The 14,553-nt window shown below is 49.4% G+C and overlaps 1 long non-coding RNA gene across 1 annotated transcript; it reads right to left on the bottom strand.

The window, feature by feature from the left end:
* Nucleotides 1-263: 263 nt before the first annotated feature.
* On the bottom strand, nucleotides 264-10,041 carry LOC142931063 (uncharacterized). The gene is made up of 2 exons (XR_012947066.1): nucleotides 9,951-10,041; nucleotides 264-4,623 (listed from the first exon to the last, which is right to left on the bottom strand). It is a non-coding gene; the product is annotated as an uncharacterized LOC142931063 (long non-coding RNA).
* Between the last annotated feature and the right edge of the window lie 4,512 nt (nucleotides 10,042-14,553).

The following is a 14,553-nucleotide window of genomic DNA, read 5'->3' as shown; positions in this document are numbered from 1 at the left end:
GGGAAAGGTTTTCCCACCTGATGATGGACGCTTGTGTTGCGCCCGAAACGTCGTGATTTATTTTATTTTATACCTACGTGACTTTACCGAAAGAACCAAAGAGTAAAAAGTCTCCATTTGTTCACCATCATTGTCAACACGTGCCTGGAATCTTCCAGATGGTATCCAGAGCCCGGAGGTACATTTCTTGTGATATTGTTGCAGTCTCAGAAGCGTTAACATTTTTTTAGAAGCACCTTAAATATATAAACGCCACCAATGTATTTAGGGAACGCATTTTATTTATGGGTTGTAACGCAGATGCGAGTTGGATACAACGCGATCTGAGCGAAGGGAGTCGTGTCAAAGTGCGAGCAGGAACACGTGGTCGTGAGAACACGTGGTCGTGAGAACACGTGGTCATCGTTGTTGTCGTTGTTGTCATTGTTGACGTCTTCGTTGTCGTTGTTGTCGTTGTCATCGTTGTCGTCGTTGTCGTCGTTGTTGTCATTGTCATTGTTGACGTCTTCGTTGTCGTTGTTGTCATTGTCATCGTTGTCGTCGTTGTCGTCTTCGTTGTTGTCATTGTCATTGTTGTCGTCTTCGTTTTCGTTGTCATCGTTGTTGTCGTTTTCGTCTTCGTTGTCGTCATCATTGTTGTTGTTGTTGTCGTCGTTGCAACACAAGCAATCATCTTGCTGTGGTTTTCACACCTGATGATGATTGCTTGTGTTGCAGTGGAAACGTCGTGAGAATTTTATATTTTTATAATTTTATTGTTTCCCTTCTACGTGGTGACTTTACCGAAAGAACCAAGAATATGAACCAGCACTAGTCGTAATCAACTAGGCACTAATACTATCTATACTCTAAACCTTAAGCAACCATCACTAATCCTATGGCTAATCAACTAGGCACTAATACTATCTATACTCTAAACCTTAAGCAACCGCCACTAATCCTATGTCTAATCAACTAGGCACTAATACTATCTATACTCTAAACCTTAAGCAACCGCCACTAATCCTATGTCTAATCAACTAGGCACTAATACTATCTATACTCTAAACCTTAAGCAACCATCACTAATCCTATGTCTAATCAACTAGGCACTAATACTATCTATACTCTAAACCTTAAGCAACCATCACTAATACTATGTCTAATCAACTAGGCACTAATACTATCTATACTCTAAACCTTAAGCAATCGCCACTAATCCTATGTCTAATCAACTAGGCACTAATACTATCTATACTCTAAACCTTAAGCAACCATCACTAACCCTATGTCTAATCAACTAGGCACTAATACTATCTATACTCTAAACCTTAAGCAACCATCACTAATCCTATGTCTAATCAACTAGGCACTAATATTATCTATACTCTAAACCTTAAGCAACCATCACTAATACTATGTCTAATCAACTAGGCACTAATACTATCTATACTCTAAACCTTAAGCAACCATCACTAACCCTATGTCTAATCAACTAGGCACTAATACTATCTATACTCTAAACCTTAAGCAACCATCACTAATACTATGTCTAATCAACTAGGCACTAATACTATCTATACTCTAAACCTTAAGCAACCGCCACTAATCCTATGTCTAATCAACTAGGCACTAATACTATCTATACTCTAAACCTTAAGCAACCATCACTAATCCTATGTCTAATCAACTAGGCACTAATACTATCTATACTCTAAACCTTAAGCAACCATCACTAATACTATGTCTAATCAACTAGGCACTAATACTATCTATACTCTAAACCTTAAGCAACCATCACTAATCCTATGTCTAATCAACTAGGCACTAATACTATCTATACTCTAAACCTTAAGCAACCATCACTAATACTATGTCTAATCAACTAGGCACTAATACTATCTATACTCTAAACCTTAAGCAACCGCCACTAATCCTATGTCTAATCAACTAGGCACTAATACTATCTATACTCTAAACCTTAAGCAACCATCACTAATCCTATGTCTAATCAACTAGGCACTAATACTATCTATACTCTAAACCTTAAGCAACTCCTACTAATCCTATGTCTAATCAACTAGGCACTAAGACTATCTATACTCTAAACCTTAAGCAACCACCACTAATACTATGTCTAATCAACTAGGCACTAATACTATCTATACTCAAAACCTTAAGCAACCGCCACTAATACTATGTCTAATCAACTAGGCACTAATACTATCTATACTCAAAACCTTAAGCAACCATCACTAATACTATGTCTAATCAACTAGGCACTAATACTATCTATACTCTAAACCTTAAGCAACCATCACTAATACTATGTCTAATCAACTAGGCACTAATACTATCTATACTCAAAACCTTAAGCAACCATCACTAATCCTATGTCTAATCAACTAGGCACTAATACTATCTATACTCTAAACCTTAAGCAACCGCCACTAATCCTATGTCTAATCAACTAGGCACTAATACTATCTATACTCTAAACCTTAAGCAACTCCCACTAATCCTATGGCTAATCAACTAGGCACTAATACTATCTATACTCTAAACCTTAAGCAACCATCACTAATACTATGTCTAATCAACTAGGCACTAATACTATCTATACTCTAAACCTAAAGCAACCGCCACTAATCCTATGTCTAATCAACTAGGCACTAATACTATCTATACTCTAAACCTTAAGCAACTCCCACAAATCCTATGTCTAATCAACTAGGCACTAATACTATCTATACTCTAAACCTTAAGCAACCATCACTAATACTATGTCTAATCAACTAGGCACTAATACTATATATACTCTAAACCTAAAGCAACTCCCACTAATCCTATGGCTAATCAACTAGGCACTAATACTATCTATACTCTAAACCTTAAGCAACCATCACTAATACTATGTCTAATCAACTAGGCACTAATACTATCTATACTCTAAACCTTAAGCAACTCCCACTAATCCTATGTCTAATCAACTAGGCACTAATACTATCTATACTCTAAACCTTAAGCAACTCCCACTAATCCTATGTCTAATCAACTAGGCACTAATACTATCTATACTCTAAACCTTAAGCAACTCCCACTAATCCTATGTCTAATCAACTAGCCACTAATACTATCTATACTCTAAACCTTAAGCAACTGCCACTAATCCTCAGCCTTACCAAATAACCATTAGTACTCACCCTAGCCAGCCCCTAGGGCTACCTCGAAACCTTAACCAACCATTACTAATCCTATGTCTAATCAACTAGCCACGGGTCCTAGCCCTAACCCTAACCAGCCCCGAGGAATAACTGTAATCCATAACCAGCCAGCCATTAGTACTCTGCCTAATCCTAACCAGCTACTATGACTAACCCTAAACCTCAACCAATCAACCCCTAGTTACCCGCCTTACCCTATACCCTAACCAACTAACCCAACCATGAAAATTACCCTAAACCCTGCCCAACCATCACCGATCCTAACCCTAACACTTCAGGCCTACAGTCAACCCTGACCCACCAGCGCTGACCATAACTATCACCAACTGGCCACTCGTACCAGCCTAAACGTTCATCGAAACCCAACCCAAGCACAAGAGCTCACAAGAATCCTGTCAGTGTGTTCGCTGCACCAAAGACAAAGATCCCCCGTGCAGCATTAACGGGCTGTAGGGGCAAGTGCTGTTAACGAGTAGCACCTCTGATGGCCAGCACAGCACACAAGGGGGTGGGTAGCCAACACCATGCCCAGCCGCCTTTGTCTCCCCAATGGCGATGTTTACACCGCACCAGGTACTAATTTGTGGCTGAGTCGACCTAGGGGAGGCCCAAGACCGGTTCAGATATTCGTCGTCACTGGTGTTGGCCGTGAGCGGGAATCGAACTCGGGTTGCTGGGTTCGTGGCTCAGTGCGTTGACCACTTGCGCCACCGCTCCCCACGTTCTCTGCACCACTGCCCCCAAAGCGCCCGTGCCTGGTGTTGAACGTTCCCAATTCTCCTCATCATCAGCATCATGGTGGTAGTGGTGGTCCATCGTTGCTTGGTCTTGAGGTCACCTATTCCTCCTTCAACTCCTGCTCAACATCATCACGTGGTGGTGGTTGGTGGTGGTGTCTTGGCATTGTGGTCTCCTCCTCCTCCCCCTCCTCCTCCTCCTCCATCTTCATCATCGTCACGCCCCCAGACACCGTCTCCCTCTAGATGTCTCCTCCTCCCCCTCCTCCTCCTCCATCTTCATCATCGTCACACCACCAGACACCGTCTTCATCTAGATGTCTCCCCCTCCATCTCCTCCTCCATCTTCATCGTCACGCCACCAGACGCCGCTCGCTCCGAATCTCCTGGTGGGAGCTACTCGTCAGCTTGGACATCAGCTCAGCTTGGCAGCACGGGTCGGCTTCCAACTCGAGCTGCTGCTCGTGCTGATGATGATCATTATCGTGATATTGATGATGATGAAGATACTGCTGCAGCTCTTCCTCCTCCATCTCCTCCTCCTCCATGTCCTCTGCTGCTGATGATGAACTAATCTTGTCTGCAAAGACCAGCGCCAGTACCGAGAGCACGGCGCCAATGAAATACATCTTCACGATGCGACCTGCAGACACCCTTCCGATTTCGGGGTTCGCAATGAGTGTCTGTGGGGGGGGGGGGGGGTCACAGAGGGGTGGATGGGGAGGGGGTTAGAGGGAATGACCGCAGTGGTTTTATTATTTGTATAATTTTACGTGTACAATCCTCGACTTAAGAACACTCGCACTTACGAACACCCACACTTACGAACACTCACTATGATCACTGTTACATTGCTTTTATGGATTTATTTTGGTGATTTCGAAAAGTTTTTTTGGTTTGGCCATGTTTGTTGTAGTACGGAGTTAGACTGATGGCCTTAATCTAAGTTGTCTTGTGGTTGTTGTTGTTGTTTGACTTGCATCCCACTGGGATTTTTGCACACAGCGTTGGTGTACGGTGCTTTTTTCAGGAATATTTTGCTGTTTTTTTTCATGGATTTTCTGTTTGCACAGTCACATAGTCACTTCAAGATGTTTTTCTTGTTCGTGTTTTTGTTTGTTGCGGTTGCACCCGATTCAAGAGCCGAATGGCTCACAGGGCTATACCAAATACATGAAACTGAAACACCCGACTTAAGAACACCCACACTTACGAACATCCGCACTTACGAACACCCGACTTACGAACACACACACTTACGAATAACCGACTTATGAACGCCTACACTTACGAACACCCACACTTACGAACACCTGATTTACGAACACCCGCAATTACGAAAACCCACACTTACGAATGCCCGCACTTACGAACCAGCTTCCATGAAATATATTTTTAATATTAGTAAACGTCGACTTAAAACGCGAACCTCGCACTGGCAAACTGAACCGCGAACTGTTTTGTTCAGCGGAGCAATCCTCCGCCAGATGTAATGAGTCAGCTTCGCGCAGCGAGTGAGTGTTTGTGTGTGTGCGTGTGTGAGAGACAGTGTGCGTGTGTGAAAGTATGTAGGGAGCGGTAGTGTCGTGGTTAACGCTCTGCGCTATGAACCCGGCGACCCGGATTCGTTTCCTGCTCACGGCCAACACCAGGGACGATTATCTGAACCGGTCCTGGGCCTCCCCTAGGTCGACTGAGCCTCAAATGAGTACCTGGTGCGGTGTGTAAACATCGCCACTGGGGAGACAAAGGCGGTCGGGCGTGGTGCTGGCCACCCACTCCCTCGTGTACCGTTCCGGCCTTCATAGGTGCTCGCTAACAGCACTTGCCCCTACAGTCTGTTGAGGCTACAAGGGGGATCTTTGTATGTCTGTGTGTGTGTGCGCTTGGTCCGTGTGTGTCGTTGTCTATATCTGTCTGTGTGTGTCTATGTGTGTCTGTGTGTGTCTTTGTCTGTCTGTGTGTGTCTATGTGTGTCTATGTGTGTCTGTGTGTGTGTCTTTGTTTATGTGTGTCTGTGTGTGTCTTCTCAGCAACCCACGACCACCACCCATCCTTGCAGCGCCTCACGGCTCTCCGAACCTCCGAGCGAAGGCTGCAGTAAGCCTCATTCTCTGACGTGGGATTCTGTAGCCGATGACAGTGGGCCTGTCGCTTTTTCTCAACTGTCCTGAACACCTCCTCTGTCAGCCAGGGTCTCTGGGGAGGTCTGGACTGCGTACCCAAAGCAACCATTGCAGCTGCATGAGTCACAGTCCTAAACCTCGCCCATTTACCCTCGACATCAGGAGGAGTAGGGGACGATGCCAACCCTAGCCGCAAGCGATGATGAAATTCTCGCTTGCAACTTTCATCAGATATATGAGACCAGGCCACTTTAGGTTGGAATGGGGTCCTGGGTGTACACCACCACCGAAGTGGAAGAATGGCAGGCGCATCTTACAGATGACTAGTCGATGGTCAGAGGGCAGATCAGCTCCACGGTAGGTCCTGGTGTCAAAGACATGGGCTCGCATCCACTGGCCCGTCACTCTGTAGTACAGCAGATGTTCTTGCTTGGACCCAGCATGCATCCATGATGTTGTGTGGATGTGCCGATGCCGGAACAGCGTGTTGGTAATTACAAGCCCATGGGCTGCACACAAATCTAGCAGCCTCGTACCGTTGTTATTGAGCTGATCTGGTCCATACCCTCCAATCACTCCAGACCAGGTGCCAGCATCATGACCTGCCTCAGTGGCCCGCGATCACAAATCACTATTTAACTCCATCAAAAAGTAACCTGCAGCGCCACACCTATTACCATCATTAGGGGAAAAAACGGTGATCCAATCTCCGACCCCCAGGAACAGGTTTGCAGATTTGCTGAGCATTTCTGTGAGGTCCTGAGGGAGGAAAACATCGTGGCACAAAGTGAGGATGACCCTGCTGAGGCTGCGGTGCCTCAAATATTGGAAAAAGTCACCCCCTGTGAGTGGCTGGCTGAAGTGCCATCTGTTGAAGTACTGAAGGCGATCCGGAGTCTGAGACCAGGAAAGGCAGCGGGCAGAGATGATCTCCCAAGCGAAATGCTGAGGGAGGGTGCCGTTTGTGCACAGACTGCCCTATATGACATCATAACAACAGTCTGGACCACTGGACGGGTTCCGCAGGATTGGAAGGATGCCCTGGTGGTCCCCCTCTTTAAGAAGGGGGACCGCACAGACTGTAACAACTACAGGGGCATCTCACTCCTCAGTGTGCCGGGAAAGGTCCTGGCAAGGATTACTCAATATCGCCTTACCAGGCACGCTGAGGAGAGGCTTGCGGAGCCCCAATGCGGTTTCAGGAAAGGGCGGTCCTGCACAGATGCCATATTTTCTGTCCGTCTGCTACAGCAGAGGTGTAGGGAATTCCAGCAAGACCTACATCTCTGCTTTATTGACCTGGTCAAGGCCTATGATACCATCAGTAGGCCTGGGCTCTCGGTTGTTCTTCGTGCTTTTGGCGTACCTGACCCTCTGCTCACGATCATTAAGGACCTTCATGATGGTGAGTGGGCCCGGGTAAAACTACGTGGCCGAGAGTCCGAGCCATTCCCTGTACACCTTGAGGTGCGACAGAGATGTCCTCTGGCTCCCACATTATTTAACATCTATTTTGACCACGTAGTTCGTGAAGCCTTCAATAGCTGTACCGGGGGAATCTCCATATGGTACAGATATAATGGGAGGCTGATCGATGCCCGGGTGCGGTCAAGGGATGGCTCCCTATTGCTCAACCACGTTATATATGTTGATGATTTGGTAATAGCTGCTCATTCAGAGGAGGAGTTGGAGACGCTTCTGCTGAGATTGGAGCGTGCCACTAAGAGATGGGGCCTTACCATCAGCCCCACCCAAACTAAGCACCTGCCTGGGTATTTTGTAGCATCGGACACTCCACCCCCACAACTCCCAATCGGTGATGAGGCAGTTGTGGAGAAAGTGGAGAGTTTCCCATACCTGGGCAGTGTGCTTATGACCGGCTCCAGTTTAACAGCAGAGGTCTCACTCCGAATCAGTCGAGCGGCAATATCTTTTCATCGGTTGTGTAACGCTGTGTGGAAGCTACCTGGTCTGTCGCTCCGCACTAAGCTTCAGGTCTTCTTGGCCACGGTCATTCCCTCACTTCTCTACGCTTGCGAAACGTCGACCCCCCTAATGGAACATCTTCGCCGGTTAGAAACATTTAGGCTGGCCTGCCTACGATCTATCCTGGGTTTAACCAGACAGAATTGTGTGAGGAGCTCACAAATCCTTGAAAGATCTGGGCAAGGTCCCATCGGTGAGCTCCTCTGGCGGGCAAGGCTGCGATGGCTGGGTCATGTAGCCCGCATGCCCAGCCACCGCATGCCGAAACAGCTTTTGTTCGGCCGGATCGAGGGGGCTAAACGGGCGCGGCACGGGCTAGAGAAGAGATGGAGTGATGTGGTACAGGAGGACGTGGAGCTGAGTGGACTTGCCGATGACTGGAACCAGCGGTGTCAAGATCGGCCTCTGTGGAGGAGGCTCGTGAAGGACGCTACTGGGCAGTTGGAGGTAGTCACCCTCCAACAACAACAGAGGGCGGAGGAGCGACGCTCACAACAACGAGCGGAGCGCCGGGTGGCTAAAGCACAGCAGGTTGGCATAGTAGGGGGCACAGGTGGTGCATCAGTCAGTCATCTCAGTCAGTCGACCCGTGGCACCTGGGTCTGCTCCGTGACCTGCTGCCAGCGGGCGTTCGACACTTCACGTGGCCTCAAGGTGCACATAGCCTGGCACAAGCGTCGTGGTGACGTCACCGGCACTTAGTGGCGAATGGCGGTTGTTGTTGTTGTCTGTGTGTGTCTGTGTGTGTCTTTATCTATGTGTGTCTGTGTGTGTCTTTGTCTATGTGTGTCTGTGTGTGTGTGTCTGTGTGTGTGTCTGTGTGTGTCTGTGTGTGTGTCTGTGTGTGTGTCTGTGTGTGTGTCTGTGTGTGTCTTTGTCTATGTGTGTCTGTGTGTGTGTCTGTGTGTGTGTCTTTGTGTGTCTGTGTGTGTGTCTGTGTGTGTCTGTGTGTGTCTGTGTGTGTCTGTGTGTGTGTCTGTGTGTGTCTGTGTGTGTGTCTGTGTGTGTCTATGTGTGTCTGTGTGTGTGTGTCTGTGTGTGTGTGTCTGTGTGTGTGTCTATGTGTGTGTCTGTGTGTGTCTGTGTGTGTCTGTGTGTGTGTCTGTGTGTGTCTGTGTGTGTGTGTCTGTGTGTGTATAATTGTGGTGACTCATTGCACCCCTTCCGACAAGCCAGCATCAGGACTCAAGGAAAGTGAAAATGAAACAGATTTTTTTTATCTATTCATGTCCATTTATTTTGTTTAATTTACGGTCGTGTTTATTTTCACAGTGCTACATGTGAAATGCATCATATTTCTTCTCATCTACGAGTTTAACAACGGGTTCCTTTTTGATGAAACGCCATATATTTTAGAAAAAAATAAGAATAGGTTTTACCCTTTCTGGCAATAAAACCAGGAGGTGTTAAGATGTTCAAACACAAAATAGATGAAGCCTCATGCAATTAATCAATTTGCTGCGTTATCCGCGCAAAGTGCCAGTGCTGAACAGGCACACAAATAAAAAGCCCTGACAATCATATCTGGCATTGACAACTGAAACTGATTTTTCTACACCAGAGACGACAGCCTTGTAGAGACTCGGCCTCTGGTGTCGACCAATCCGTTTCAAAGACAATTCCCACATAAAATAATAATAATCATCATGAGAGCGTGTTTGTTTGCATGAGTGTGAGTGCGAGTGAGGGTGTGTGAGTGAGTGTGAGTGCGATTGTGAGTAAGTGCGAGTGAGTGAGAGAGTGTGAGTGAGTGTGTAAGTGTGTAAGTGAGTGTGTAAGTAAGTGTGAGTGTGTAAATGAGAGTGTGAGTGAGTGTGTAAGTGAGTGAGTGTGTAAGTGAGAGTTAGTGTATAAGTGAGTGTGCAAGTGATTGTGAGTGTGATTGTGTGTTACTTCACCTGCGGTGCCTGCTCCATGCTTGCTGAGTCGTGGCTCTACAAAAGAGACGGAGTCGAAGCGACTCCGTCTCTCTTGTAGAGCCACGACTCCTCCTCCTGCTGCTGCCTCTCACCCCCAACACCACTGCCCCACACCACCACCCCACACCACCACCACCACCACCCCACACCACCCCACACCACCACCCCACACCACCAATACCACTACCCCACACCACCACCCCACACCACCACTTCCCCACACCACCACCCCACACCACCACCACCACCCCACACCACCACCACCACCCCACACCACCACCACTACCCCACACCACCACCACTCCACACCACCACTACCCCACACCACCACTTCCCCACACCACCACCCCACACCACCACCACCACCACCACCCCACACCACCACCACTTCCCCACACCACCACCCCACACCACCACCACCACCACCCCACACCACCACCACTACCCAACACCACCACCACCCCACACCACCACTACCCCACACCACCACTACCACTACCCCACACCACCACTCCACACCACCACCACCACCCCACACCACCACCACTACCCCACACCACCACCACCCCACACCACCACCACCACTCCACACCACCACTCCACACCACCACTACCCCACACCACCACTTCCCCACACCACCACCCCACACCACCACCACCACCACCCCACACCACCACCACTACCCAACACCACCACCACCCCACACCACCACTACCCCACACCACCACCCCACACCACCACCCCACACCACCACCACCACCACCCCACACCACCACCACCCCACACCACCACCACCACCACTCCACACCACCACCACCCCACACCACCACTACCACTACCCCACGCCACCACTCCACACCACCACCACCACCCCACACCACCACCACTACCCCACACCACCACCACCCCACACCACCACCTCACACCACCTTCCCCCGGCGACCAGAGTTCGATTCCCGCTCACGGCTAACACCAAGTTCTGATTATCTGAACCGGTCCTGGGGCCTCCCCTAGGGCGATTCAGCCTCAAATGAGTACGTGGTGTGGTATGAAAACATCGTCACTGGGGAGACAAAGGCGGCCGGGCGTGGTGCTGGCCACCTACCGCCTCGTGTGCCGTGCCGGCCTTCATAGGTGCTCGCTAACAGCACTTGCCCCGACAGTCTGTTAAGGCTATAAGGGGGATCTTTGTAATTTGGTGGTGATAATATTTAGATGATCATGCTCGTGATGGTGTGGATGATGGTGGCACTATTAATAATGATGATGGTAGTGATGGCATAACTCACCATCACTCACCAAACACCAGCGCACATCACTCACCATTCCTCACCGCTCATCATAACTCACCACCCCTCACCAAACACTATCGCTCATCAATCAACATTCCTCACTGTCTCTCACTGACTGAGATGACTGGCAGATGCACCACCTGTTCTCCCCACTGTGCCAGGCTAGGTGCGTGAGGTCAGGGAATAGACCCAAATGCCGTGGATTGACTGAGATGACTGGCAGATGCACCACCTGCGCTCACCATTGTGCCAACTCGCTGCGTTTTAAACGCGTGGCACTCCACTCGTTGTGAGCGTCGCTCCTCTGCCCTCTGCTGTTGCTGGAGGGCGACTGCCTCCAACTCCCCAGCAGCGTCCTTCACGTCACCCCATCTACAGAGGTGGATCTTGAGGTCATCGGCAAGTCCACTCGGCTCCACATCCTCCCGTACCGCATCAACTCCATCTCTTCTCCAGTTCATGGCGCGCCCGTTCAGCCCCCGCTACCCGGGCACACAGAGGCTGCTTGCGCCGTGCTGTGGCTGGGCAAGCGGGCTTCGTGACCCAGCCGATGGAGCCTCGCCTGGGGATTGTGTCCAGGCCACACAATAGCCGCACCACTCAAACCGTCCAGATCGCTAACAGCAAAGACGAAGATCCCCTGCGTAGCCTGAACAGACTTTTGTTAGCGAGCACCAATGAAGGCCGCCACGGTACACGAGCGGCTGGGTGGTCAGCACCACGCCCGGCCGCCTTTGTCTCCCCCAGTGGAGTTGGGGGAGACAAAGAGCGATTTGGCAGTTATTCAGATGGACGAGTCCATCTATGTTCGGAAAAAAGGAGGGGGGAGACGAAAATAATGGATGCGGTCTGAAAGCCACCGTAAGCGTGAACAATCAATTAAGACCCGAAATGGTTTATCAAACCCTTCCAATGATTGCTAAGCCAGAATCCATCTTCTCGGTTGAAATTGTCTCTGTGATTGTATATGTGGATAGCCTCATGAACGAATCTCTCATGGTAGCCAGATGGCTTGCAAAGAACCTCTGTCTTGGAGAAGTCAATGTCATGTGAGCCTACTGAATTATAACAGTGATCTGCCACGGCCGAGGTGTTGGTCCTACCTAAAACACGGTAGGACCAAATGATAAACCATTTCGGGTCTTAATTGATTGTTCACGCTTACGGTGGCTTTAAGACCGCATCCATTATTTTCGTCTCCCCCTCCTCTTTTCCGAACATAGATGGACTCGTCCATCTGAATAACTGCCAAATCGCTCTCCGTGGTGCTAACGTTAAAAAAACCCGCCACTTTTTTCAAAAAATATTTTGCTGTGGTTTTCACACCTGATGAAGATTGCTTTTGTTGTCGAAACGTCGTGAGAATTTTATTGTTTTATATTTTTATTATTTTATTGTTTCCCTTCTACGTGACTTTACCGAAAGAACCAAGAATAACAAACAAAATACACAAACACAATACACAAACACACGATACGAGTGAAAAGTATTGGAAATATAAACAAGTCACTTAAACAATATATATACAAATAAAATCTAACTGTTTATTTTACCTTGACCCGCACAACCCGCAGCACCACGGCGACTAGGGGATGTTCACTCCCTCGCCTGGTCTACAGGAAGTCGTAGGTTCGATCCCGACCCTGACGCCTGCTGCTGCTGCTGCTGATGTCTATGTGGAGTGTGTGCGTGTGTCTCTCTCCCCGTGGTCGCGTCGATTTGTCTCCGGGTCCTCCCGGGGCTTTCCCCTCCACGTGGAGAATCAACATCGCCGCGCCTCGCAGAGCATTTGGCTGCCGTAATTGTTCACACGACGACGACGACGATGATGAAGCCGCCACCTCCGTTGAGCCGCCATTCGTGATGGCCAGGTCGCTTCTGAACAAAAAGAGCGACACACAAAGTCGATTCACCTGGTACAATAAATACTAAAACATTGTTCAAGTTTAGCTGCTTCCCACTCAGCAGCGGTGACGTCACAGCCCCCCCCCCCCCCGCACGTGACCGTGGAGCCTTGCGGTGGAGAGTAGCCCAGCCAGCAGCCAGCCAGTGCGGGCAGTCCCCGACTTACGAACGGTGTTCCGTTCCCATTGCCCCCCCCCCAACCCCCAGTTCGTAAGTCGAACGGTACGGTAAGTCGTGGCACATTACCGCAGGGTGTTTAGATGCACGCACGGCCAGTGCACAGCAGTAGTCACGAGGTGTCTCCACTGAGTGCGCTCACCCGGGGCCACCGCTGCCCCTCTGGCCCCGTGCTGCTCGAGCCGGGACTCGGCCGCGTCGCGTCTCACCAAGGGGGGGGCGCTGGGTGACGACACTGCAAAGACAAAGATCCCCCGCGTAGCCTGGAACAGGCTTTGTCGGGGCAAGTGCTGTTAGCGAGCATGCACCCGCGAAGGCCGGCGCTGTGGCACACGAGGGGGTTGGGTGGCACCGGACGCCTTTGTCTCCCCAGTGGCGATGTTTACTGCACCACCGCACCAGGTACTCATTTGAGGCTGAGTCGACCTAGGGGAGGCGCAGGACCGGTTCAGATAATCTTCGCCGTGAGCGGGAATCGAACTCGCTGGGTTCGTAGTGCAGTCAGCGCGAACCGCTGCACCACCGCTCCCCACACACTGCACACACACACACTGCATACACACACTCTGCATACACACACTCTGCACACACACACTGCATACACACACACACACTCTGCACACACACACACTGCATACACACACACACACTGCATACACACACTGCATACACACACACACTCTGCACACACTGCATACACACACTGCATACACACACACACACACTCTGCACACACACACTGCATACACACACTGCACACACACACTCTGCACACACACACACTGCGCACACACACTGCATACACACACTGCACACACACACTCTGCACACACACACTCTGCACACACACACACACACTGCACACACACACACTGCATAAACACTGCACACATACACACTGCACACACACACTCTGCACACACACACTGCACACACACACACTCTGCACATACACACACTGCACACATACACACACTGCAGACACACACACTGCATACACACTGCACACATACACACTCTGCATACACACACTGCACACACACACACTCTACACACACACTGCACACACACACTGCACACACAATGCACACACACTGCACACACACACTGCACATACACACTGCACGCACACACACACTCTGCACACACACACTGCACACACACACACTACACACACACACTGCACACACACTGCACACAAACACAC

The sequence above is a fragment of the Petromyzon marinus genome, chromosome 48 (genome assembly GCF_048934315.1).
Source record: "Petromyzon marinus isolate PM22_M1 ecotype Great Lakes invasive population chromosome 48, UKy_Petmar_22M1.pri1.0, whole genome shotgun sequence".
NCBI lineage: Eukaryota > Metazoa > Chordata > Hyperoartia > Petromyzontiformes > Petromyzontidae > Petromyzon > Petromyzon marinus.
This window is presented reverse-complemented; position numbering and strand designations above follow the sequence as displayed.